The 27,901-nt window shown below is 37.9% G+C and overlaps 2 long non-coding RNA genes across 3 annotated transcripts in view; one reads left to right on the forward strand and one right to left on the reverse strand.

The window, feature by feature from the left end:
* LOC119873678 overlaps window positions 1–27,901 on the forward strand; it is a 111,865-nt gene that overhangs the window by 52,912 nt on the left and 31,052 nt on the right. The window lies entirely within an intron of this gene.
* LOC119873682 lies at window positions 4,774–18,605 on the reverse strand. The gene is made up of 2 exons (XR_005365999.1): window positions 18,139–18,605; window positions 4,774–5,067 (listed from the first exon to the last, which is right to left on the reverse strand). It is a non-coding gene; the product is annotated as an uncharacterized LOC119873682 (long non-coding RNA).

The raw sequence follows: 27,901 nt of genomic DNA on the forward strand, positions 1-27,901 counted from the left end.
ATATGTCCTTCTTAGGACTGTTTTTTCTTTTTTCTTTTTTTTAAGATTTTATTTATTTGTTCATGACAGACATAGAGAGGAGAGAGAGGCAGAGACACAGGCAGAGGGAGAAGCAGGCTCCATGCAGGGAGCCTGACGTGGGACTCGATCCCAGGTCTCTAGGATCACACTCTGGACTGAAGGTGGTGCTAAACCACTGGGCCACTGGGGCTGCCCTTTAGAACTGGTTTTGCTGCATTCTAGAAATTTTGGACTGTTGTGTTTTCATTTTCATTTATCTCCATATATTTTTATTATTTTTTTAAATTTATTTTTTCATGAGAGACAGAGGGAGAGAGAGGTAAAGACATAGACAGAGGGAGAAGCAGGCTCCTCACGGGGAGCTCAATGTGGGACTTGATCCCTGGACCCATGGTCATAACCTGAGCCAAAGGCAGATGCTCAACCACTCAGCTACCCAGGCATCCCTATCTCCATATATTTTTAATTTTTAAGATTTCTTGGTTGACTCATTGGTTGTTCAGTATCAGTTTAACCTCCATGTTTGTTTTTTGTTTGTTTGTTTGTTTATTTCTTGTGATTGATTTTTATTTTTATACCATTACGGTTGGAAAAGATGCATGGTATAATTTCTGTCTTCTTTAATTTATTGTGCCCTAACATGATCTATTCTGGAGTATATTCCATATGCACTTGAAAAGAATGTGTATTCTGTTGTTTTTGAATAGAATGTCCTGTATATATGTTTTATGTTCATCTGTTTTTTTTTAAAGATTTATTTATTTATTTATTTATTTATTTATTTATTTATTTATTTATTTAAGACACACACACAGAGAGAGAGAGAGAGGCAGAGACACTGGCAGAGGGAGAAGCAGGCTCCATGCAGAGAGCTCAATGTGGGACTTTATCCCGGGACTACAGGTTCACGCCCTGAGCCCAAGGCAGGCACTAAACCGCTGAGCCACCCAGGGATCCCCTATTTATCTGGTCTTATGTGTCATTCATAAACACTATTTCCTTATTGATTTTCTATCTGGATGATCTATCCATTAATGTAAGTGAGGAATTAAAGTTCCCTACTATTATTGTATTACCATTTATATGCATATTAATATTTGCTTTATGTATTTAGGTGCTTCAATGTTGTGTGCATAGATATTTACAATTGTTACATCTTTTTGTTGGATTGATCCCTTTATCATTATGTAATGCTCTTCTTTATCTCTTTTTATGGTCCTTGTTTTAAAGACTATTTTGTTTGATTTAAGTATTGCTGCTCCAGTCTTTTTTCTATTTTCATTTTCATAGTAAATATTTTTCCATCCCTTTACTTTCAGTCTGTATGTGTCTGTATATATATATATATATATATTTTAATATACTCCATTACCCTATGTCTTTTAGGGCATTTAAGCCTAAATGGGCTCATTTTTAAAATGCCTCATGAAGTTTTGAAGGAGCATTGGGAGCTTTGGTTCTTCAAGTCCTCTTGGATATTGAAACTGAGGCCTGAGGGATGATAGGAATAGGACAAATTTGTCAGTTTCACTGCTTGACTCCAACCATTGCTATCCTTATTTTCTCATTATCTTCATGGTCTAAGTCTTCTATAATTTGGTTATATAAACTTTTCCTGCAAAGGGCTAGATAAAATATTTTAGCCTTTCTGAGTCTTATGAGGTCTCAGTTGCATTTTCTTCTCTTCCTTCTCTTCCTTCTTTTTCTTTTCTTTGTCATCTTCAATCCTCTAAAATTGTGAAAACCATTCTTAGATCGTAGGCAGTATAAAAACAGGCTGAGGCCACATTCAGTTCAGGGTCCAGAGATTGCAAACTCCCAGACTATGCCTTAGCTTTTGTTTGTTTTTAAACACCACCTTTTAACAAATAGGTTGTTTGCATTTTCACTATTTCAACCAATGCTATAGTTAAAAATCCTACTACTTATGTCTTTGTTCATGTGTGTCAATAGAATCCTAGAAGTGGAATTAATCATTAAAGTGTATTTGCATTTAGCTCTAAGACAGATACTGCCAAATTACCCTCTGAATTTGAAAATAAGGTTTATAAGGAAAATAATGGTTTCTCTCTAATAACTTGTGTGATTTTTTTTGTCTTGATTCCTAGGAAACAGCTAAATCTATGGTTCAAGTGTGGTAACTATCCTACTTCTTAAGTTCTTAAGCTATGTGTAGTTGCTACAAGCTGTCAGTGCTAAAGTGGTAGCTGTATACCTGAAAACAGAGGCTGGGTAAGTTTGAAGGACTAGCACCTGAATAGAATTCCAAAGCAGAAAAATAGGTCATTAGGAGACCTCAAATACGAATGGGACATCTTTGAGAATCTGAATTTGTGGTACAAATTTGATTAGCAGTATTGGGGTGTTGGTGAGGAAGCAAGGCCTGCAAATGGGAACAGATGCACGCAATCTGGGGGAACCCATATCCACAGTTTCTGATCCTGTGAGCTTCTGAAGGTTCACCTTTACCAGTAATTCTGAATTCCAAAAAGCTCTAAAGACCCAGACTTTAAAAAAAATTACTGTCAAAATCTGACCTGAGACTATATTGCATGTTTTTATCCCACTTAGTTTGAAAATGCATACATTTTGCTGCATAAATAACAATGTAGTTAATTCTAAGTTGTTCCAGGGGGTATTGTGTAATATTTGGCATGAGTGCCTCCTTATCTCCTTACCTTCCTAAAATACAAAAAATTTGGAATTCTGAAACATATCTAGCCCCAAAAATTTCTGTTAAGGGATTGTGGACTTGCAATAAATATCTTACCTGAAGGCCTGGGTGGAATCAGCTTTCTTCTTGCCTCTTTATGGTTTTGGTTTTACATTCTAATGTTATTTTTAAAAATCCTGTTGCATATGTATGTTTACTATGTGCTCTCAGTTTTCTTGGCAATAGGGATATGGAAGATAGCTTCCAAGAGGACCCACAATAATCCTTGCCCTTGTACAGTTTTCCCCTATATAACTCAGAGCTGCTCTGTGTATGCATAGAGAATATGGTGATGTGTAACTTCTGAGGCTAGGCCATAAAAGATATTTCAGCTTCTGCCTTGGTTTCTTGGATCCTTGGTTCTGGAGGAAGTCATTTGCCATGGCATGAAGACATACTAGGAACTACAAGAAGAGGCCCAAATGAAGAGGAACCAACAAGCCAGCCATGTGGGTGACAGACCTTGGAAGTGACTTCGCCAGCCCTAATTAAGCCTGTAGATGACTGTAGCCTTAGCCAACACCTCCACTGCAACGTCAGGAGACACTGAGTCACAACTACCCACCAAGCTTCTCCCATATACACGAACCACAGAAACTGAAAGAATAATAAGTACTTGTTGTTTTTTTAACTGCTAAGATTTGGGTGATTTGTTATGTAGAAACAGATCACTAATGCAATGATTGCTAACTAATGAATAATCCTAAAACATCTACTGCTTGGAAGTTGTTTTCTGCAGGCCTCACACCAGTGAATAGACTTAGGTATTTGATCCCTGGTTACATTTCTTGCATAATCGTATATGGACAAAATCTGGCATTTTATCATTTATTATATAGTATTTAAATTTTTTCTCACTCTTCTTTCCCTTTTCCCCTTTGACAGAACTGCTGATATAATCTTATTTTCAGGGCAGCCCTGGTGGCTTAGTGGTTTAGTGCCGCCTTTGGCCTGGGGTGTGATCCTGGAGACCTGGGATCGAGTCCCGCGTCGGGATCCCTGCTTGGGGCCTGCTTCTCCCTCTGCCTGTGTCTCGGTATCTCTCAAGAATAAATAAATAAAATCTTAAAAAAAAAGTCTTATTTTCATGAAACTTCTTATTTTGTGACTATTCTGATTCTGATCAAGAAATAATTTTGCATCAATGATTTATTGCTGTGGAACAAACCACTCAAAAACTCAAGTGTTTTAAAATAATGACAATTTACAGATGGTCCCCTTATGATTTAAGATTCTTTTTACTTTAGGGATGCTTGGGTGGCTCAGTGGTTGATCATCTGCCTTCAGCTCAGGGTGTGATCCTGGGGTCCTAGAGTCCCACATTGGGGTCTCCACAGGGAGCCTACTTCTTCCTCTGCCTATGCTTCTGCCTCTCTCTCTGTGTGTCTCTCATGAATAAATAAATAAAAATCTTAAAAAAAAAAAGATTCTTTTTACTTTACGATGGTGTGATAGCAATGTGCATTCAGTAGAAACCATACTTTGAATTTTGAATTTTGATTTTTTTCTGAGCTAGTGATACGTGGTATGATATTCTTATGATGCTGGACACCAACAGCCAGCCACGGCTCTCTGTCAGCAATGTGATCATGAGGGTAAATGACCGATACTTACAACCTTTCTGTACTCATACAACCATTTTGTTTTTCACTTTCAGTCTAGTATTAGATAAATTACATGAGATATTCAACACTTTATTATAAAATAGACTTTGTCTTTTTTTTTTTAAAGATTTTATTTATTTATTCATGAGAGACACACAGAGAGAGAAAGAGGCAGAGACACAGGCAGAGGGAGAAGCAGGCTCCATGTAGGGAGCCCGATGTGGGACTCGATCCCGGGACTCAAGGATCACCCCTTGGACCGAAGGCAGGCGCTAAACCGCTGAGCCACCCAGGGATCCCCCAAAATAGACTTTGTCTTAAATGAGTTTGTTCAATTGTAAATTAATGTAAGTGTTCTGAACGTTTTTTAGGCAGGCTAGGCTAAGCTAGGATGTTTGGTAGGTTAGGTGTGGTAAATGCATTTTTTACTTATGATACTTTCAACTTACAATAGGTTTTATTAGGAGTAACTCTGTTATAAGTCAAGGAAGATATATACTGTTTCTCATGATTCTGTGGGTTGGCTGGGAAGTTCCTCTTCTATTCTTGGCCAGACTTCCTCATGGAGCTCATGAGGTTCATCTGCTGGGTCTCCTGGAGCTGAGGAGTCAAGATGGTGTCATCGTCATGTTTGGGATCTCAGCAGGGATAGTTGGAAAATAGACCTCTTTCTCCACGTGATCTTTCATCAATATTTGAACCCAAGCTTTCTTCCATGGTGGCTGAGCCCTAAGGAAACACAGGTGGAAGTTATAAGGATCCTTGAGATCTAAGCTTTAGAACTTTCATAGTATCACTTCTGTCACATTCTAAAGGTCAAAGCGAGTCACCAGGCCAGCTTAGATTCAAAGGAATGGAGAAAAAGCCCCAGGTCATTACTGAAGAAGGAGCAACATCACACTGCAAAAGAAACATAAGCACAGGGAGAAGTGATTCCTCAGGGGACATTTTAATAATGATATACCATATGCTTCATTAGGGGAAATTATAAACACTAATTTACCACATTTCAGCGGCCTGGATTCTTGAATATAGAACCAGAAGATCCAGGACGATTCATTTATCAAACATACGTATATTAAGAATCTATTATGTGTTGGCCCTAGGGAATAAAAACATGTAATTCTTTACTTGAAGCAAGAAACAGATTTTTAAAAATCTCTTCAAATTCGGTCCTTTAGAATTAGGAAATGAGTGTTTTACATAGATAAACACAGCAACAGATATTTCTCAAGTGCCTTCTCTGCTTAGAATTCTGCTATTTATCTCTGAGGTACTTTGCTAGGAGATAAATACAGCAGCCTCTGTGAGTTATTGATGCTCTCTGCAGATGTGCCTATGGATCCCACACTCTTGGCCATAACATCTGCCCTGAGGGTGTTTGATAGGGCATCTGAGTCCTATTTGGCTCCACCTGCTTTTCTGTTATACACTCTACCATATGGCAAAGGTGGTAGGATTGAACTCTCATGACTTAAAATAATTGGAGTAGGTGTCAGAAGGAGGTTATGGAATTGTCTGTCTGCATTTTAAGTGCAGAACAAAGTATTAGCATTAGGTTACAGAGACTTGAATAAGATATAAGACATGGAATCAAAGAACAGGAAGAAAAGAATGCAAATCATCTAACGATTGCTCTCATTTGACAGATAAGAAATTGAGACTCAGAGACATTAAATGACACACTCACACTAAAATATCTATTTAGCAGTAGACCTGAAAGTACAATCTAGCAATTCGACTTGCTGTCTGATGTTCTTTCTGCTGTTACCATCCATCTTAAAACTTTATACCCGTAAGGAGGATTAGTGACAATATCTAAAATTGATGGAGAATTAACTTATTATGTGTTAAGCAGGGTGCTAAATTTGAGAGTTTCTTAATGAATCCTCACAGCAACTGGAAGAGTGGGTATTGTTATTACTTACATTTGTAAAGGAGGAGAACTTAAGTAACTTTCCTAAATTCTAAGACTAAAAATTTCAGAGGCAGGTTCTTATTCAGGCATTTTACTCTAGAGACCATTCTTGTGATTATTGTGCTAGTCCTTCTGTATGAATGTTGCTGACAATAGTGAAAAAGCTCCCAGGAGGCTGGGAGCCTGCTGAGGTTACATGGAAGATCTTCAGGTCCTAAATAAGGTACCAGGCTGGAGACAGAGGACATGCACATCTTGGGTGTAGAACACAGATCCTGGCTCATGGTAGAAGCCTAAATTGAGTTTGAATAAATGTCCAAAATATCCCATTTCCTGGTGAACCAACAAGTCAGTAGAGTACATATTATGTTCAGAATTTTTCTCTTGCACCAAAGACATTGCTGGTGACAGTCTGGTTATGAATTAATTAAATCTAACTATTGTATGGGATAGGCAATAAATCCTCTTTTTCATATTCCGCTTTATAAATTATGATATTTGTGGTCCATTCATTTATGTATTCACTCATTGTTTCATTCAAGAAATTGAGCATTGGTCCTGTACAAGACAATGTATTAGACACTGAGCCACTTCAAAGTTACTTTTGGAAGCTGGCTGTACCTTCCTTTTAGCTCTGATTATGTCATCCTGTTTATCAGAGCTCATGGCTTATGGTATTCTGTTTTCTTTCTTTTTTTTCTTGAGGTAACAACCAAAGTTTGACATTATCTTTTAAGTTAAAAGCACAATATTTAGAAAGTCATGTATTTCAAATGATTTTTGATTTGCTATTTTTTGAAGGATCCAAGAAAGAAAGAACATGTATCTACCTTTGATCAATTTAAATGAAAAGATCTTGTACTCTTTAGAATATAGCTCATTGATGTATCAAGTCCAATGATAGAAAATGTTTAAAACAGGAAATAAGTTTGTTTTTACTCGTTTAAAAATCCCAAATGAGTATTTCTGGTAAATAGGTGGATCTTTTCCAAGTAGTAATTCAGACATCCAGTTCCTCTCAAGGTGGTTGCACACATCCACATCAAGCTGCAGAAGAGGGGAGAGTTTGGAGGATGCCACCCATGTGAGACTTATATGGGTTAGACATGAAGTGGTCCCTATATTTTAACTAACAATTCTTGGACTAAACTCAGTTACCTGGCCAAAACCCAATTGTAAGGGAGCCTGGAAAATGTATACCAGTGTATGTCCAGAGAAGAGAGAGAATAGTGGAAAATGGGGAAAAGACTATGGAATCTTCTGAATTAAATCCACTTTTCTTTTAGTTCATCAACCCTTCTTTAAAACTATCCATTTTCTTGGGATGCCTGGGTGGCTCAGTGGTTGAGTGTCTGCCTTCGGCTCAAGTTGTGATCCTGGGGTCCTTGGATTGGGGAAACCTACTTCTCCCTCTGCCTGTGTCTCTGCTTCTCTTTCTCTGTCTCTCATGAGTAAGTAAATAAAAACTTAAAAAAAAAAAAACACAAAAAACCACTATCCATTTTCTTGAATTTCATATAAATATACATTTCAGTTTTTCATTTTATATAATTAAAAAATTATGCTGCCAAGTTTCTTTTGAAATCATGTTCAACCCTTTAATTTAAAAATTTTTTTAATTTTATTTTTTTTAAATTTAAAAAAAATTTTAAAGATTTTATTTATTTATTTGAGAGAAAGAAGCAGAGACAGAATGGGGGGGAAGGGTCAGAGAGAGGAGCAGACTCCCTGCTGAGTGGGGAGCCCAATGAAAGGCTTGATCTGAGGACCCCAAAATCATGACCAGAGCTGAAGGCAGAGGCTTAACTGACTGAGCCACCCAGGCACCCCTTTTGTGTATTTTAATTTGATATAATACCAAAATCTTCCCAAGTTCTTATTATCTGTTTTATATTTTTACTCCCACAGAACGATTTGTTGAATTCATTTTGTAGAGCTCTAGATGAATATTATTTATTTCATTTATTTTGTATTTCATTTTATTTTTCGTGTTCAAAGAGGTTCTCACTATAGCCTTTAGGTGGCACAAGTTAGCTAATGCAAGGCTGTTTTGTAACTACAATAATTAAAGAAGGTTCAAATAAAGTTTATAGAAAATGGAAGCATTGAATAATAATTTAAACAAAGTAGACGTGTTATCAGCAAAGTCTCCTTGCATTTAGAGCCAATCTTCTGAATGAGTCTTTATGTACAAGAGGCAAATGTTTGGAAGTTTTTTCAGGAGTTCTCGAATTCCTCTAGTGTCAGGAGTCACTAGGAATAAATGATTGTTGGGATTGATTTTGTGATAAGAATTGAAATTAGAGAAGGCTTTCTGAAGTGGATAGAATATGAATCTGAGAGGTAGGAGGCCTCAGTTTTCCACGAATTCCTAAATATTCAGGATAAATTTTCCATTGATTGGCTTATGCTACTTATTGTGAATCTGCATAGCATTTGCTAATGGTGTTTGCCTCATAAAGATGTTCTGAAGACCTCTATACGTTGATGTCTGGAAAGTATTTCATGTACAACTGTAGGGTGGTGCTGCAGCGCAATGCTTTGCCTTTGTTAGGACTGTAGCAATGATTTATAGAATTGGATTTTCCCACTTGATTTTCTTTTTCTCATTCTTATCCCTGTAGGGGTTGTAAACTCTTTTCCCAAGGTGTCAAGGAGAAGTGGTATTTACTCAGTGCCTCTTATGTTGACCAGCATTCTGGCAGTCAGCGTGAGGAATCCTAGGAAAATTTACTCTTTCTTGAGATCTAATTCAGTTCTGAAGACAATATTTAGCTAAGAAAAAAAATCACTTACAGAAGAAGCAATTTCAAATCAAAACACTGAGCGATTATGTGAATAATTAGTCTCTCTTCTGTGAGCATGTGCAAACAGCCATCATATACCACATGGGTGGAAATGTGTTGAATTGAGAAAGGAGATGATAAAATTTTTCTCTAGTATTCACCTAGAGTATGCTCTTCGGCATTACCATTTCTAATTTTTCAAGTTCTATGATTTTATAAAGAGTATAATTTTTCCTGACGATGTCAGTTTCTAGGTTTATATAATAATATGAAGTAGGCAAAGCTAACTGTTGGTGTTCTTGGATTCAGCATTGTGGGTCCTTTCTCATTTTGAGTGGTATTCCTATCTTCAACTCATTCCCAGCACCTAAAGTCTTCTTGTCTTCTCATCACTCTTCACAAAATTTACTCTTTCAGTCTTCACAATAAGGCATATGTGGCTGATGAAGCCTCAATTGTTCTGGATATCCACCAATTTTAAATTTTAATTTATCTCAACCATTTTGTAAAAATGTACACATGGTCATTATAAAAATTCAAATGATATAGATAAGCATATCCTAATTTCTATTTCCCAAAGTTTCCACAATAAAGACTTTCATGAAAATTATTCCCTATATTATATATGCATGCTTATGCACAAAAATGGGATATGAGATTTTGTGGTGAAACTGAAGTCTCCCAGAGGTTAGCCTGTAAGTAATTTGCTTTGCTTACTTACAGGTAAGACACCTTGCCTAACAGGCTCAGAAACTTAAAATATGTATCCAATAATTTTCTATGAGTTGATGATATATCTACATTTCAAATATTCTGAGATGCAAAAGGTGATTTCTGATGATCCATTTCTATTTTGGTTCATCTTACTGCATAGTTTTTAGTAGCAGAGAACAGAAACCTGCATTTCGGCCTTTAGTTCCCCATTAGGAAAAATCACAAATATGGTTGCATGAAGGAAAAAGGTGAGAAAATTTGGGGTACGAATCACTGAAAAAAATGATTAGAAACATTTAGATTCTAGTCCACTGGTCTAGTCACTATTATGTCTTCTAGAACCAAGTTTGATATCTTGAAACTACATTATGGCTTCCCTATTCCCCTATTAAATTTCAAAACTTTATTTAAAATTTTATATGGAAATATTTCCCGTACAATGTAGAATTCTGTACAGTTGATCTCTTGAATATGTTTCTCCCACTTCAAATACCTGCCAATCATTTTTAAAAATATTTTATATTTAGATTTTTCCTTTCTCTTGTCCTTATTCTAATCTGGACCAGCATTTCTTCTTCTTGTTTCCATTCTGAAGAACAGGGTTTTTCATCCAAGTTAAACCATTAACTAATTAAACAGGTAAATTTTAAATAGTTTGCCTAGTACATTTCCAGGCACTCTAAAGGTGATGAGAACACTGTTGACTAGTGGTTTAGCACTTGGATTTTCAAATCAGATTACATGGGTTTCTACATCTGTTTTTACTAGCTGTGTGAACATGGGCATTTTTTTCTTCTGTGAAGATGACAATAAGAGTACTTCCATCAAAGACTGTTCATATAATTAATTGAAATAATCTACATAAACCTTTGAGCCCAGTACCTGGTACATAATAGTCAATAGATACTATTATTTGTACTTATAATTCTTATTCCTCAGTACTCCTAAGAAGTGTTAAACACGAAGACTGTCCCAAGGAAATATACTGTTTAGCTGAATTAATATTCACATATAAAACCATAAAGAACAGGGATCCCTGGGTGGTTCAGTGTTAAGTGTCTTTCTTTGGCTCAGGTCATCATCCTGGGGTCCTGGGATTAAGTAATGCATAAGGCTCCCTGCAGGGAGCCTGCTTCTCCCTCTGCCTGTGTCTCTGCCTCTTTCTCTCTGTGTCTCTCATGAATAAATAAATAAAATCTTAAAAAAAAAACAAATAACAGAATAAAGAACAAAATTGAGTGATGTAGATTGTGATATTGGCAATAACTGTATCTAATGAAGAATTCATGAAGGACACAGGGATTTAGCTGAACCTTGAAAGGTGAGTTAAGTCTGCAAAGAAGAAAGAGAGACAAAATTCCCTTGTGTATACAATGTGTGTTAAGGTAAGTTTTTCTTGAATATCAAGACTTGAGATTCTTACATCTTTTATGGATAAGCTGCTTCTAGAGGTAGATTCTGGCAAGACCAGGAACACTGTAGCTTCAAAGCCCCAGGGTTTGATGAATATGTTCTGTGGGGATTAATAGAGCAGATGAATAAGTAACAGAAATGGTAATTAAGCAATATTATAGGACAGATTGTGGCATAACAATGATTAATGGGATGCCTCAGGTGAGCACTGAGGCATAAGGCAGAACTGAGAGCTCTTGGTGTACCAGAGAAGTGTCATTAATCAGCATTACATCATGCTTGAGAGTAGTTTATTGAAATTATAAAATAGGTACTTAAAATAACATTAAAAGCACAATTTTAAACATGCACAATTGATTCTAGTGAAATCCTATGCCAGAAATGAATTCCAACCTTTCAGAGGACTGTACCCCAAGAAAAAGAAAAAAAGCCTGTGCTCCTCAAAGCTGAAAGTAGCCCATTGACACAGTGTGGCTCTGCCAACTTTACCTTCTTAAAACCGTTTTTTTTTTCTTTTTTTTTTTCTTTTTTTTTCATTGGAAACCACAGTAGAGACCAGCAAAAACAGAAATGAAATTTTGGCAGTTCTTCTTCCTGCCTCATGTGCCTTGTAATGTCGCCCAAGCTGTCAGCCAAGGTTGGCTGTTTCTTCCACACCAGATCGCCAGGGACTGTGTAAAGGAAGGGGTTCTGGACAATGCACAAGCATCTGTTGAATTTGAAACAATCTATTGCAATTACACATCAAAGAAAAAGATGGAGTTTGGAGGTTGATGGTCCAGGAAAGAGATCAGGTCTTTCACCTCGAGCTGCTATAGTGGGTTCATCCCAGTGGGAGTACAGTTTAGCATCAAGCATTAAAAATCAAGTGGTTAGACAAGAGGTCAACATCTAGAGTTTAGATTTGGGTTGCAACTTGGAAACTCAGGATCTAGAGAAGAGCTAAAGTTTGGAGAAGGCTTTTCCAGGCTAATTTGGACAGAGAAAGGAAAAGGAAGCAATGAAGTACAGAGTTGGTGCACTTGACAGGGCCCAAGGAGGTTCCTACAGTATCAGGTCATCAGAGGCTAGGAAAGAGGCATGAATACATTCTCCCTCAGAACAACGAGAAGGAACCAAATCTTGCTGATGCCTTGATTCTGGACTTTTGGCTTCCAGAACTGAAAGAATAAATTTCTATTGTTAAACCCACTGAGTCTATGGTAATTTGTTACAGCAGCAATAGAAAACTAACAGCCTTGTAGAGCTTGCTTCAAGAAGCAATTTTGAGTTAAGGGGTTCAGAAATTTGCTAACTTGCTGACCTTCATATCCAGTAATAAGCTGAAGCCTGAGTTTCTGAGCCCAAAACAGAAAGCTTTGCTATGGATGAATGGGTGGATCACTTTGCCAGTTTCATTGCAGACCTTTTTTTTTTTTTCTCCTGAAATGGGTGGAAGTCTTTTTCTTTCACAACTCATGCCTACCAGCTTGCTTTGATAGCTGTCAAGTTGGATGAGTTAAATCCTTTTTTTTTTTTTTTAAGATTTTATTTATTCATGAGAGACACACACAGAGACAGAGGCAGAGACACAGGCAGAGGGAGAAGCAGGTTCCATGCAGAAAGCCCGACATGGGACTCGATCCCGGGTCTCCAGGATCACACCCTGGGCTGAAGGCGGGGCTAAACCGCTGAGCCACCCGGGCTGCCCAGTTTAAATACGTTGATGAACAGCTAAAATACCATCTTAAAATGCAAAGTTTTTTTGTCATCTGTTAAAAGAGCACAATTCCGGAAACCACAGACAAGTGTTCTGAGCTCTGCTTTCATTAATTTATTTGTTAAAATATATAATAAGCATATTCAAGGTCTTTGTCTTCTTGAGATTCATATTTCATAACGTCCTTTCATTTATTACAATAAACTTCCTTTGACTTAGTTAAAGAAAAACTTCCTTTAAACTTCCTTCAAGTTCATTTCAGTTGATGTATAAAGATCCAGGCTTGCAAAGTGGATAAGAAAGAGGATGATGATTTTATAGAAAAATCCTTTGCTTCCTAAAAAGATTAAATACATGGTTCATTCATTCATTTAGCGAATATTTACTGAGAACCCTTGTGGCAGACACCTTTCTATGCACTGGGGATACGAGAGTGAACAAGGCAAACTTCCCTCATCAAGCTTAATTTCTAATGGGAGAGACAGACACTGAACAGACAAACCAATTATATAAATGAATAAGCATATAATATAATGTCAGATGATAATAAGTTATGAAGAAGCCCCTTGCCCTCCAGTTCCTGGACATATTTTGACAGAATGTTTCTATCATTTATGACTTTTTTTTTTCCCCAAGAAAACTTGGTTCCTCTACAGGCAACAGCTTCCTTTTGAACTCTTGGTTTCTACTCTTGAATGCAAACCTTCTGTCCTTCAGCAGCAGCCAAAGTGATATTCCTAAACACAAACCAGGTCATTTCTTCCTTGGCATTGCCCTTCAGTGGCTTCTCTTGCAATTAGAATGGGATCCAGACTCCTACAAAGTCTTGCATTATCTGGCCCTGCCAACCTGTAACCTTGTTTCATGCCAGTTGCCCCTCTGCTCACTTGTTCAGCCACATTGCTTTTCTCTCCGTTCTTTGAGTATCCACACAGGTAACTTACTTTATCTGTAATACTTTTCACTCCTTCCTCTTTCAAAAGGTCCCTCCTGTTATTTCCTATTACAGCATCTATTAAAGACTGGGAATATATTTTTATTTGATTTGTACTTGCTCCCTGCCAGTCTTCCCCTGATTTTGCTCATTTGAAACTCCCTGAGGGGCTAGGATTACAGTTGTGTACCTAGAACATAGCTCAGCACTTGGCACATAGAAACTATAGGCAAATATTTGTTGGACAAATTTTTAAAAAGGGGAAATACAGTAGCAAATAAGCTCCAAGCTTTTAAGAAGTCAATCCATTGCAGAGTTACTAAAATTATTCTTCTATTAAATCATATTGCTTTATATATGTGCTATTGTCTAGTCCTTTTGTGTCTATGGTTGTAGGTCCAGGAAGGAGAAAGTTTACCGGGGTTAGGTGATTTGTTGCCTGCAGACATACTTTGGTGTTCCTTTCCAATAATGATTTTTGGTTAACAAATAGAAGACAGCCATCTGACAAATATGACTAGCTCTTGACTGCATGTGATACTGCATGTATCACCAATAAAATAGGAGATAATGTCCTTCAACACGTTCTAGCAAGCAGGTCTCCAGTGTGAGCATTCAATCTACCAGTGACCTTTACATACTAAAGAATTCTGTCCCCTTTTTGAACCAGGTGGGATTTCGTATTCCTTCCCACTATTGAAACTTTAGGTGATCTTAGTGATGCTTAAAGGAGGAGAGGCCCACAAAGCCAATTCCTCTCTCTTTGTAAGGTCAAAGTTAGAAGTCACCACTGCTTCATGTCTAATATGCGCTAGTGCTGGTGGCTCAGAAATGGCTGGCAAAGTCTCTGCCTCCTTGGAGGAGACTAGAGTTTGGTGGTTTGGTGTCATAGTTTTACCCATGCCATAGTTCTGTTCCCTTATACATTAAGTAGGATTTTGTGGGCTGATCTGGAAACCAAATAGCTCTTCATGACATTGTTTTAAAGGAAGAATGCAACCAGAGTGCCAGATAATAAATCTTCAAGGAAAAATTTAGAACTTAATTCACCCACAAAATAAGAATGAACTTCACTTTTTTTAATTCTCTGGAGAGAATCTGAAACCAATTTTTTGGAGTTATTGGGCCAATTTAGCTAATTTGGAGTTACTTAGCCAAGAACACTTGAGTTTTCTATTTTCTGAATTTTCTATAATGAATATGTCCTTTTTACTAAGAAAAAATATTTTTAGAAGAAAGCGAAGACATACAGGGACTACAATGGCATAAATATCATAAATGACATAATGACCCATCATAATGGAGGCAAGGGTAGGAAATGTGCATACTGTTGGGAATCACTCACACATGATGCTGGCAATCCATGGTGGAGCTCTCCGTTTCAGCCTGAAGAGGAATGGATGTGAATGAGTAGATTCTAAACCAGAGTTTACACTGATATGGACAGCTTCCATTTGCACTCCTGGTTTCCATTCTTGAATGCAAATCTATTCTTCATCTAGCAGCCAAAGTGATATTTCTAAAGCATAAACCAGGTCATTTCCCCCTTGGCTTTGGCCTAAGCTTTGATCCTTCCCTTTGGAAGATGAGTCTAACTCTTGAAAGTGTATTATATTCTTTGTTGGACAATGTAGAGGGTGGCCAGAGAATGTATTTGCAGTCAGGCTTGGAAATTGTCAGATTGTCATGTAAAAACCAAGCTGGGCTCACTTTCTCCTTCTGATTTCTGTTCTACCACTGAGGCTGCTGAAGTCCAGATACTGCCAGTTTATACTAGGCTTCTCCTCTTTCCATCATTTATTCTAGATGTTCAGAGAAGGAGTAAAAAGTAAATCACATAAAATCCTCTTCTGGGGAAACTGCTGATTCATAAATTGTAAAAAATTAAGAACATTTTTAATAGCTTGCATATGTTTGGCACTTTATAATCTACCAAGTGTTTTCTTTTTTAGAAATTAAAGAGAATTAAATGTGATAAATGCACATAACAAAAAAAATTTCATCTAACCAGTTTTAGGTGTAGAGTCCAGTATTCAAATTTTTGTGCAGTTGTCACCACTGTCCAGCTCTACAACTTTTCTCATCTTGCAACACTGGAACCCTGCACCCATTAAATAGCAGTTTACCAAATGTTTTCTTTTCTTGTATACTATTTCATATTTCATGCTCTTCTCTATAGCCCTGAAAGTGAGAGGGAAGGTATTATTAGCTCTGTAGAGCACAATGACTAAAGGGGAAGGCCCTGGAATAGGGCTATCTGGCTTAAACTTCACTCATCAAGTATTAATTGTTAACAATATAGAATCTGTGTTATGAGGTTGTTGTGAGGATTACACAGCGTTATTCATAAAGTGTTTAGAACATTGTAAACACAGAAATGCTGGCTATAATCGACCATATTTTGCAGATAAGAAAAGTAAGACTCAAGGGTGCCTGGTGGCTCAGTTGGTTGAGTGTCTGACTCTTGGTTTTGGCACAGGTTATGATCTCAGGGTTGTGAGATCAAGCTCAGTGATGGGCTCTGTGCTGGGTATGGAATCTGCTTGGGGTTCTCTCTATCCCTCTCCTTCTGCTCCTTCCCATTTGCATGCTCTCTTTCAAATAAATAAACAAAAATCTTAAAAAAAGAGTAAGACTCAGAGAACTGAAGCAATTTACCAAAACCCCTCAAATTAATAAATGGCAAGTGGACACCTGAGCTGTGATTGATTTAATGTTCTTTCTATCAGTCAAGTCTAAGCTCACAACCAACACGATAGGATGCAATAGTCCAGATTTTAGGCTAGCAAAAAAGGAAATGATTGAGACTTATTTTATTCTTTTTTTTAAAAGTAGGCTCCACATTTGTCATGGAGCCCAGTGCAGGGCTTGAACTCAGAACCCTGAGACCAAGACCTGAGCTGAGATAAAGAGTCAGATGTTTAACCAACTAAGCCACCCAGACACCCTTGTGTTTTGACTTTAGAATCAGGACCTTGCAAACTTCCTTATCAGCCTTCGAATCCCATTGGAGTACTACACATGAACTTAAAGCATGTTGGGAATCCAGGAAAGCAAAAGCTAGGGATGGGGAAGTTAGAGGAAAGGTGGATGTAGGTCAAACAGGAGTGAGGTAAATTTAGTCCAGTTCTAAGCTAGATACTGGAGGCCCAAAGGGAGCTGCTTTTGAGGGGACTGGCAGAGGGAATGGTTTTAAATTGCAGAATAGCAACAGTGAAGGAACCAAGCAAACTTACCTTTCTCAAAATAAGATGACAAATACAATAGGTTGCAGACCTAGGCACAGGGGTGTGTGTGTATGTGTGTGTGTGTATGTGTATACCTGGGATTTATTTTGTTTTATTTTTAGATTTTATTTATTTATTCATGAGAGACACACAGAGAGAGGCAGAGACATAGGCAGAGGGAGAAGCAGGCTCCCTGCAGGGAGCTGGATGCAGGACTCGATCCCAGGACCCCGGGACCTCAGACCTGAGCTGAAGGCAGATGCTCAACCACTAAGCCACCCAGGTGCCCCTGTACCTGGGACTTAAGACAGGACTCTCTCTCACCTTCTTGCCCCACTCTGTACTAGTGCCCTGGGAATGTGGGGGAAACAGCAGAACTCTTCCTGTCCCAAGAGAGGCTAGGTAGAAAGGGAAAGAAAAGTGATCTGGTCATCTTATAGTCTAGGGATTGCTGAGGGTGAGAAAGAAGTTCTGTGATTAATAACACCATGAAAGTGCCTGAGGCATGGCTTTGAGGTATAAGATCCCTGCCAATTATTTCCAAATTCCACTGTTAAAGGAATTAAAGGCTCTTAGTTATAGTGTTTCTAGTGGCAAGGTGGGGAAGTCTTTGTACAGTTAGATGCATCCTTCAGGGTTGGAATAAGGCAAAGACAGGACAGAAGATAATATGGGTAATATTTGCAAGTGAGCTACATACTTCCTTATCCCATTTCCTATTTTTCCCTCAGGGACCATCCTCATCAACACCAATCTCCTCCATACCCCCAGCCCCCGTTTTTCCGTACTTCTGACCTCTTCTCCATGGCACATTCTTTTTGTGTATGAGCACGTTCAAGTCTCTCATATAATTAAAAACCAAAGAAACAAAACCAACAAAATAGCCCCTCATCCTCAGCTCCCTGTTTCCTCTGGTTGCTGTTCTTTATTCTTGACTGTCTTCATTGTCACATATACTTCTCACCTTCTCTCTCCATGAAACTGCAGCTGCAAAAGGCACATAGTGCTCTGCAATCCTGAATCCCATGGCCACTTTTTCTCTTTTTGATGATAGTGCCTGGGTCTCTTTGTTTTTCACTGCTCTATCCTCATTACCCAGTAGCACATACCTGGTACATAGTAGGTACTCAATAAATATTTGTTGAATTGACCTCTTTGTGGCATCTTGTACTTTATCCTTCTCTCCTTTCTGTTCTTCATCAAGCTTCTTTCTTGCTTTTCTTCCCACAGGTACCCCAAAATCAACATCTTCTAAGCTGAATTCATTCTCTCCTTCCTCAACCTGCCTTTCCTGTGAGCCTTATCTCAGTGAGTGACACCGACTTGTCCAAGCCAGAACCTGGACCTGGGCTCATTCCTTGTTCTTCCTCATTTCTCACCCCTAATAAATCATGAAATCCGAGCAGTTCCAACTCCTTAATAGCTCTCAGATCCATCTTTTTTTCTCTAAAGCTCTGCCATCAGCAAAGTCCAGGTCACTGTCATCTCCTTCTCCATGATTGTAGTGGCCTCCTCATTGCTTCTGGCCTTCTTGCTTTTGGCTTCTGGCCTTCTCAGATTCTTTGTCCCATCTGTATCCTGTGTGGATAACATCCAGTTATTCCTCAATGTAACTTCCTTTAGGAAACTTCCCTAAGTCTTCCCTACCCCTGTGTCCGAAGATACGTTGAATGTGTCATACATGTTCCAAGCACTTAAATCATCCTATTATAATTTTTTATTTAATTGCCTAATTGTTTAACCTACTAGATTGTAAATGCTCTGTTTTGCATTGCTGTATTTTTTAGCACCTAGCACAGAGCCTAGAGTGCATACATGGTACATAGTAGCACGTAGCTCATAGTAGATACTCAACAAATATTTGTCAAATGAGTCAGTAAAAAGATCCTCTAAACTGAAGAAGCACCATTTTGTACTTCATCTAAAAATAAACAAGATCAGTAGTTTAGCAAATAAATCTGTGGTGTGTGTGCAAACCTCCCACTCTCAGTTCATGTGATTGATGAACCTCAACTATGTAAGTAAAACCTTATTTTCCAAATAAAAATATTCATTGTGAATTGCAGTGTCATAACTTTTGGTGCTCAGGGCAACAAGCAGCTGCAACAAACAAAATTAGCAAGGAAACAAAGGTAACAAAACTTCATTTATGTACTGGAATCCTTTCTGTTTAACTCGGCAGTAGCAGTTCAATAATTCAACTGCAAATTTGTTAAGATTCATTGCTTTCCAAGTCCATCACATGCTTAGGCCTATTTGCTTGTCTCTTTTTGCTGGGAAACTATTTGTCTGTGGAGTGGCCCAGAAAACAAATCTTTTCCACGTTAATTACTCAAAGATTATGAAAGGTAAAATAAGAGTTACATAATAAAGGGTTTGTTTTCCTCCTGGATTATTTGGTGGTGAGCAGCATGCTTTTTCTTGGGAATGCTTACAATGATGTTATTTTATGAATGGTAGATTTTCTTCTTGTGGCCCTATGAATCAGATACTAATTTCCATCTTCCTAGCTCCATCAATTAAATAGATTTATCCAAACCCTTATGTATCTGTAATTAAAGTTTGGGCTATTTATTATGTATATGGGAATGTGAGAATTGCCAAAGCAGTAGGAGATGTTTCCTAGGTCCTCAGTACCTTTGAAAGCATGGGAGCCAAACTCTTATGAAACACATGGGATAGGGTGTGAGGAAGTAATTGTAACTAACACCTCTAGGCAGGGTTCTTTCTTACTAATCATCACCTAGTAAATATTGAATATTTAAACTCTAAGGGTGAAGTTTTTACAAACTGAAAAGTTGCTTTCTTCTTGAGGTGTAGTCTCTAGAATTATGTATGGTTGCATTTTAAGAATACTTTTATAATTTTTTTTAATACTACAGCATGTATAGAAATCTATTTTAAAGAGAATAACTTGATTCTTTTCTCTCTCCATTCTTTCCTTTTGTAAAAAACTAAGTGTTCTCTTTTTCTTTTTTTAAAGATTTTATTTATTTATTCATGAGAGACAGACAGACAGAGAGAGAGAGAGAGAGAGAGAGAGAGGCAGAGACACAGGCAGAGGGAGAAGCAGGCTCCACGCAGGGAGCCTGATGTGGGACTGGATCCCAGGTCTCCAGGATCACACCCTGGGCTGAAGGTGGCACTAAACCCCTAAGCCACTGGGGTTGCCCAAGCGTCCTCTTTTTTTTTTTTTTTTTTAAAGATTTTATTTATTCCTGAGAGACACAGAGAGAGAGAGAGGCAGAGACACAGGCAGAGGGAGAATCAGGCTCCATGCAGGAAGCCCGATGCAGGACTCGATCTCGGGTCTCCAGGAACAGGCCCTGGACCAAAGGCCACGCTAAACTGCTGAGCCACCCACGGATCCCCCCAAGCGTCCTCTTTTTAATCAAAATAAATTGAACACACTGTTTGAAAAGTCAGATAATACTAAGAGCCTTAGTGAAAACCCATTATTCTCTTAATTTTTCCAGTCTTCATTGTCTCTTGTCAATTGGGCTGCCCCTGCCTTCTTCCAATAACTACTTTTAAAATCTTAAGCAGGGATCCCTGAGTGGTGCAGTGGTTTAGCGCCTGCCTTTGGCCCAGGGCACGATCCTGGAGACTCGGGATCGAATCCCATGTCGGGCTCCCGGTGCATGGAGCCTGCTTCTCCCTCTGCCTATGTCTCTGCCTCCTTCTCTCTCTGTGTGACTATCATAAATAAATAAAAATTAAAAAACAAAAAAAAAACATTATAAAAAAATAAATAAAATCTTAAGCATTTTAATTCTGTATTTATTTCTAATATCAAAATACTATCCAGATACTGCTATTTCTTGATTTAATATTTTTAGGTATTATTTATTTTGGATTTAAAAAAATATTTTATTTATTTATTAATGAGAGACACACAGAGAGAGAGGCAGAGACATAGGCAGAGGGAGAAGCAGGCTACCTGTGGGGAGCCTGCTGCAGGACTCGATCCCAGGACCCCGGGATCACGACCTGAACCAAAGGCAGATGCTCAACCACTGAGCCACCCAGGTGCCCCTTTATTTTGGCTTTTTAAAAAAGATTTTATTTATTTGTTTATTTGAGAGAGAAAGAGAGTGTGTGAGTGGGTGTTGGGGGAGGAGCAGAGGGAGGGAAAGCAGACTCAGTGCTGATCCCATCTCAGTCTGATCCCACCACCCAGAGATCATGATCTGAGCTGAAATCAAGAGTTGGATGCTTAATTTTTTTTTAAATAAAAAAATTAAGATTTTATTTATTTATTTATTTATTTATTTATTTATTTGAGAGAGAGTGAGCAAGTGAGAGAGTGAATACAAGCAAAGGGGGCGGGGGGTGGGAGAGAAGCAGAGGGAGAAGCAGGCACCCTGCTGAGCAGGGAGCTTAAGGTGGGGCTCCATCCTGAAACTCTGGGATTATGACTTGAGCTGAAGACAGACACTTAACTGACCAAGCCACCCAGGTGCCTCTCTCTTTTTAAAGATTTATTTATCATTTTAGAGAGAGAGAAAGCAAGAGAGTATGGGGTGGAGGAGCAGAGAGAGAGGGATAAGCAGCAAGTGCAGGGATAGACAAGGTTGGAAGATAATTTTAACTAAAAGTATTTAGCTTAATCAATCTTCTTCTTTTTTTTTTAAGTAAATGGCACTGAGGTGCCTGGGTGGCTTAGTTGGTTTAGCGTCCAACTCTTGGTTTCAGCTCAGATCATGATCTCAGGGTGATGAGACTGAGCCCTGTGCCAGGCTCCACACTCAGCAGGCAGTCTGCTTCAGATTCTCTCCTTTTCTCTGTGCCTCTCTGGCAGCCCCACCTCATCCTCACTCATATGCTCTCTTTCCAAAATAAATAAACCTTAAAAAAAATAAAAAAAAGCATTAACATAGATACTTAGAAGTGTTTTAAAGACATTATTAAAGAATTCTACAGATAAGCTTTTAAATACTTTATAAAAAAAGAAGAGATGACATTATGATTTAGACATTATTTTTTCTTTATACCTTAGAGTTTTCATAAAAAACTGCTAAATTCACTAATTGACTTTGTATTGATTGTATTCTATTAATATTGTGTCAACTTAATCCCAAATTTCTGTCCTCTTTTTGTATTGATTAATTTTGGGGACAGGAAGTTGATCTTTTTTTTTTTAATATAGCGATTCAACAATTCTATACATTACTCAGTGCTCATCAAGATAAGTGTACTCTTTTTTTTGTTTGTTTTGTTTTTGTTTTTAAGATTTTATTTATTTATTCATGAGAGACACATAGAGAGAAAGAGGCAGAGACATAGACAGAGGGAGAAGCAGGCTCCACGCAGGGAGCCCGAATGCGGGACTCGATCCCGGGTCTCCAGGATCAGGCCCTGGGCTGAAGGCAGTGCCAAACCACTGAGCCACCAGGGCTGCCCAGATAAGTGTACTCTTAATTCCCTTCACCATTTCCTCACCCACCTCCCCTCTGGTTACTCTCTCCATAGTTCTCTATAGTTAAGAATCTCTCTTTTTTTTTTTTTTTAGTTTGTCTCTTTTCTTCCCTTTGTTCATTTGTCTTGTTTCTTAAATTCCACATATGAGTGAGATCATACGGTATTGGTCTTTCTCTAACTTATTTCACTTAGTGTTATACTCTCTAGATCCATCCTTGTTGTAAATGGTAAGATTTCATTTTATTATGGCTGAGTAATATATATATATATACGCATATGGAATATATATAATATGACGGATGGAATATATAAGCTTATATATATATCTCCTCTCTATATATTCCATATATATGTATAGAATATATATATTCTTTCTGTATAAATTCCATATACCCCATATATATATATATTTTTCCAGTGTGTGTGTGTGTGTGTGTGTGTGTGTGTGTATCTCCTCTGTATGTCCTCCTTTTTATCCATTCATCTATTGATGGACACTTGGTTGCTTCCATAATTTGGCGATTGTAAATAATGCTGCAGTAAACATGGAGCTGCATGTAGCATTTCAAATTAGTGTTTTCATTTTCTTTGGGGAAATACCCAATAGTACAATTATTAGATTATACAGTAATTCTATTTTTAATTTTTTGAGGAACCTCTATACTGTCTTCCACAGTGGCTGCACCAGTTTACCTCCCACCAACAGTGCACGAGGGTTCCTTTTCTTATACATCTCTGCCAACACTTGTTTCTGGCTTTCTGATTTTAGCCATTCTGACAGGTGTGAGGTGAGATCTCATTTGGGTTTTGATTTCCCTGATGATAAGTGATGTTGAGCAATCTATCTCTTCTTCGGAGAAATGTCTGTTCATGTCTTCTGCCCATTTTTAATTGCATTATTTATATTTTGGGATATTTGGTTATATAAATTCTTTAGAAATTTTGGATATTAACCCCTTTATTACTTTTTTGTTTTGCATTATTGTTGATGTGGGACTTTGTTGACACTTTAGGTCTGCACTGATTTGAGATTTTTTTTCTTTCCTATTTCAAAGAGAAAAGTTAATTTGGGTAGATACTACACTCGTGGTTAGAATTCCATTTTTCTTGGAGAGACAGTTCAAGAGACCTAGTTTGTTTTTCTTACTATATGTTCTTTATATTACATGATTATGTTAATTGTCCTTTGAGGTAGGATTTTTGAACTCATTCTATAGAGTACAACGGAGTAAATGGAACCAAAGTCACATATCTAAGACCAATGCCACTAGGATTTAACTCATGTCTTTTCAACTTCGACTTTTACTTTTCCTATTGGAGAATTTGGAATGATCGTCCAAAATGTCAAGAGTGCTAAGATTGAGAAATCATGGCTTAGACGATTTAGGAAGTTTAGGGCAGTCACCTTCTTTAGGTGAATAATATTTCCAACATACATAAGTCATGCAGATTCTTATCAGAGATTCATTTTGAAGACTTCTTTTTTAAATTTTCTCCAGCAACTGTCCAAAATTACACCTGACTTCTTTTTTGACAGAACACAAAATACAGTAGCCCCCTTTTATAGTTGGCAGGTATTTACTTTGGCACTTAGAACAAGGCTTTCATTTGAGGCATTTCTAATAGTACATTATTTATAAATCTTAACTATCACTTTTTTCCCCCTGTTTATTCAAGGGACTTCATAAATCAGTGAAAAAAGAAAGGTGATTACATTTATAAAGTTAACACAATAGTTCTTTATCTTAAATTGGATCTTTTTTTCCAAAAATGCTTTTGGATGAAAAATATATTCTCAGAAACTCTTTTTATGACTTGACTATTTTAAAGGGATTCTCAGCATGAGCACACCACAACATTTGCTTGAGAAGTGTTTCAGCATGTATGCTGAAAACTCTCAAGTTGAGAAACTGAACTAGATCAACTTTTCATTCCCTCTGTTTGAATTTCAAGTACTAATGAACACTATAGCATGAAAAGATGAGGATATTTTGGGATGGAGTTATTTTTGTAGTCTTGGTGAAAGGTTTTATTGTGTTATTTTTTCCTTGTGCTTAGGTTTTAAATCAAGATAAAAAAGGAAGTAGGAGAGTTGATGCTTTGCTCTGAAGCTTTAAAAAGAGAAAAGGGAGGATTTGTGTCCACTCTGAACTTGCTGATTAGTGCATCTTAAACTCCAACCAGGCAGATGACTTCCAGACTTCCTGAAAAGAAGTGGAGACTCTGCAACCTTCTCATGTTTCCTATGCATATGGCTTTAGAACACTTGGAGAGCATTTTATTATTATTTAAATCAAATATTTATTGACTAAATATTGTGCTAGGTGTGGGGAATACAGAGAATGATAAGATGTAATCTTTGCATTTAAGGGATGCATACATTAAAACATTAGCCACTTTCCAAATTAGAACCTGATAATTGCAGAAAGTCCAGGACAGGCAGTTCCTGCAACTGAAATCCCCCTTTATTTCTCATGTAGCCTGTCCTGCCTTGAACTGTGGGGCAAAGTCTGTTCTCCTAGGGATGTGTTCTGCATGACCCTTTTGCTTCTGGTGTGCTACAAGCACACCCTAGCTTTTGGATATCCACATGGACACTGGGGTTTTGTGTCTGTGGCTAGGCTTTCTTGGCTTGACGCAGACCACCTTTTTGGGATTATTGACTTCTGTGTTTTGCCTGTCTCTTCCCTTTGCAGCGTGGCTTAATTTTGTTCCTTAGCAGCTTCTGGAAGGTGACAGCCTAAATTGGATCCACAACACTACTACCAGTGCTGAGCAGCTGACACTTCCTGATATTCCTTTCTCCCACCTTGGTCATGTTTACCCTCCTGCCAGAGAGGAGAAAGGACTTCAACTGAACCTTGTGCAAAACAGAACTTTGAAAAAATTAATCTGAGAGGGTCATGCACACTGGAGTAAAGATTGGGAGACTTTATGGAAGTTTTGCAGTAGCCCAGGATCAGGGGATAAAGTCCAAATTGGTGGCAATAAGAAAAGAGATTGATGGTAGAAATGTCACTAAGAAAGAATTATCCATGGGACACCTGGGTAGCTCAGTTGGTAAAGTGTCCGACTCTAGGTTTGGACTCAGGTTGTGATCGTGGAGCCATGGGATCAAGCCCCATGTAGGGCTCCTTGCTCAGCACAGAGTCTGCTTGGGATTCTCTTCCTCTCCCTCTGCCCCTCCCCTTGCTATCTCTTTTTAAATAAATAAAGTCTTAATAAAATAAAAAAAAGGAAGAATTATCTGGATTGGGCAGAAGGAGAGAAGGAGAAGGAATTTTTGAATTGTTGGAAATGCTAGACGTAAAAATAAAAAAAATTTGCTCTAAAAGTAAAACTGACCACTGAGGGAAAAACATGAGAAAGTTTTGAGGGATCATCCCCTACTAGGGTGACCAAATGTCCCAATTTGCCTCAGACTGAGAAGGTTCTCTAGAAATGGGATTTTGGGTTTCAAAACCAGGATAGTCCTTGGCAAACCAGGATGAGTTGGTCACCCTATCCCCAACCAGTGCCAGCATCACATAGCATGGTGTTGAATAATAGCTTTTATCTTTTTTTTTTTTTTTTTTTTTTGGTGTGGGCTCTTTTTACATTCCAAGTCAGCTTTGCGTGGGTCATCTTGGACAGGCATTTCAAACAGCTGTTGGGAATTTAGTCAAAAAAGTTGGGGTTTTATAAATGGGGGAGATGGCCACATATGAGTGTTAGGTGCCTTTGTGAGTACAGCCAACTTTTTTGCTTCCATTTTGCTGAGAGACAAATTTAAAAAGTAAAATCTTTCTTTTCGATGTACTTTCATTTTTCTCCCACCAACCCCCATAACTTCTGCTACCCTCCACAAAAAAAATCAGAGTTCAATTTGTATGGCTTAAAATGTTTTGTCCTTTATGATTTCTTTCCTTATACTGAATAATTTAATACTTACTGACATGGCCCAAAGCAGAAATCAGAGAGACAAAGAGAAGACAAGAATAGGAGGGAAAAAGAACTCTTGAGAGTGAACAAATTGATTGCTGACCGCTGAGCTTGGCTTTGCAATACCCAAGGACAAGCAATCTCTCTGCTGTGAGATATAGATGAAGAGCTGATGAAGAGCTCAAAGGACTTTGAGCAACCGGAATAGATGCTACACATTCATACACTGATGTTTATGCATTTATATGAGAGGGCTAGGATTCAGAATACCATCCAGAACTAATTTACTTTTAACATAGATGTTGTGTCAACAAACTTGTTTGGGTTTCCAGTCATCTGCAAGCTGGAAGCAATAAACCCAAAGTCTGCTTCTAGGGGCTGACTGTGAACATCAGTGCAAAGTGAACACTGAAAGTTTGATGTATGGAAAGACAGAGAAATAAAAACATAAACATTTGCCAAAGTAACCAAGAAAACATAGTGGCCTATTTAATATAGGGGCAAATAATTCTATGTATCTGTTATTGTTTTATAATGGATAGTTTAAAGATGACCCTCTATCATCAGGAAAAAGTCAAGTACATTTAGCATAACTTGTTTGAGACCCAAGAGAACTACTTAACGTCTTAAAAAGAGTTTGCACCAAACCTTTACATTAACAAGTCTTCAGTTACTTGAAAAGTTGACTTCTGTGGAATACTTTACTCCAGGAACTGACAATAAAGGGAAATGTTACTGCATATTTAAAACAAACAAAATAGAGGAACCTAAGCGAGACTCAGGACTCTATGTTAGGATACCAGGGACTCTGAATTTGTGAGAAAATTGACTTGCAATCTCCTTATTCAGCTGGGGCTGCACAATGGATGCCAACTGTAGGACAAAGCCGGATCTTGTAGACATTCTGTTGCCCTGACTGCCGGCAGAGAGCCATTACAAGCTTCAGTGCAGCCCCAAGGGGCGCATATATTAAAGAAAAAAACAAGAGCCATGCTCCAAAATGGCTTATTTAAAATGCAAAGGGTAACAAGAGAGCTACATTCGGGGAAAGCCCAGCTCTCAGAAACAGGAAAGTAATACCAAATCTTGGTTAAAGTTGCTTGCTCTTGAACTAATTAGCTAGGGATTGAATTCAGCATGAGAAGTCAGAATGTGGGTTAAAAGTGAAGGAAAATGTTATTTTTCCTTTTAGGTACCAGCCTGGCACTTTAGAATATAGTAGCAGGCGGTACATGATGAAATTGCAAAATTGTGAAAAACACCATGGCTAATTGAAAAAGGGGTTCCAGAGATATAATTTGGACCAGATGCATGATAAAAGGCATTTTTATCTTCTTTGGTGGTAACCTCTTTGTAAAAAGATATGGACACGTTTGTCATTAAAGAAAAAAAAAAAAGAGAAATGAATAATACAGAATACAGTGGAACAACAAATACGTTCTTGTCACTTTTAAAATACTATTCCTACCTAGCACTGACCTTCTATTGTTTTCTTTCAAATTTCTTTTCTTGTTTTTCTAAGATGAGAGA

Source organism: Canis lupus, chromosome 10 (assembly GCF_011100685.1).
Source record: "Canis lupus familiaris isolate Mischka breed German Shepherd chromosome 10, alternate assembly UU_Cfam_GSD_1.0, whole genome shotgun sequence".
Lineage (NCBI taxonomy): Eukaryota > Metazoa > Chordata > Mammalia > Carnivora > Canidae > Canis > Canis lupus.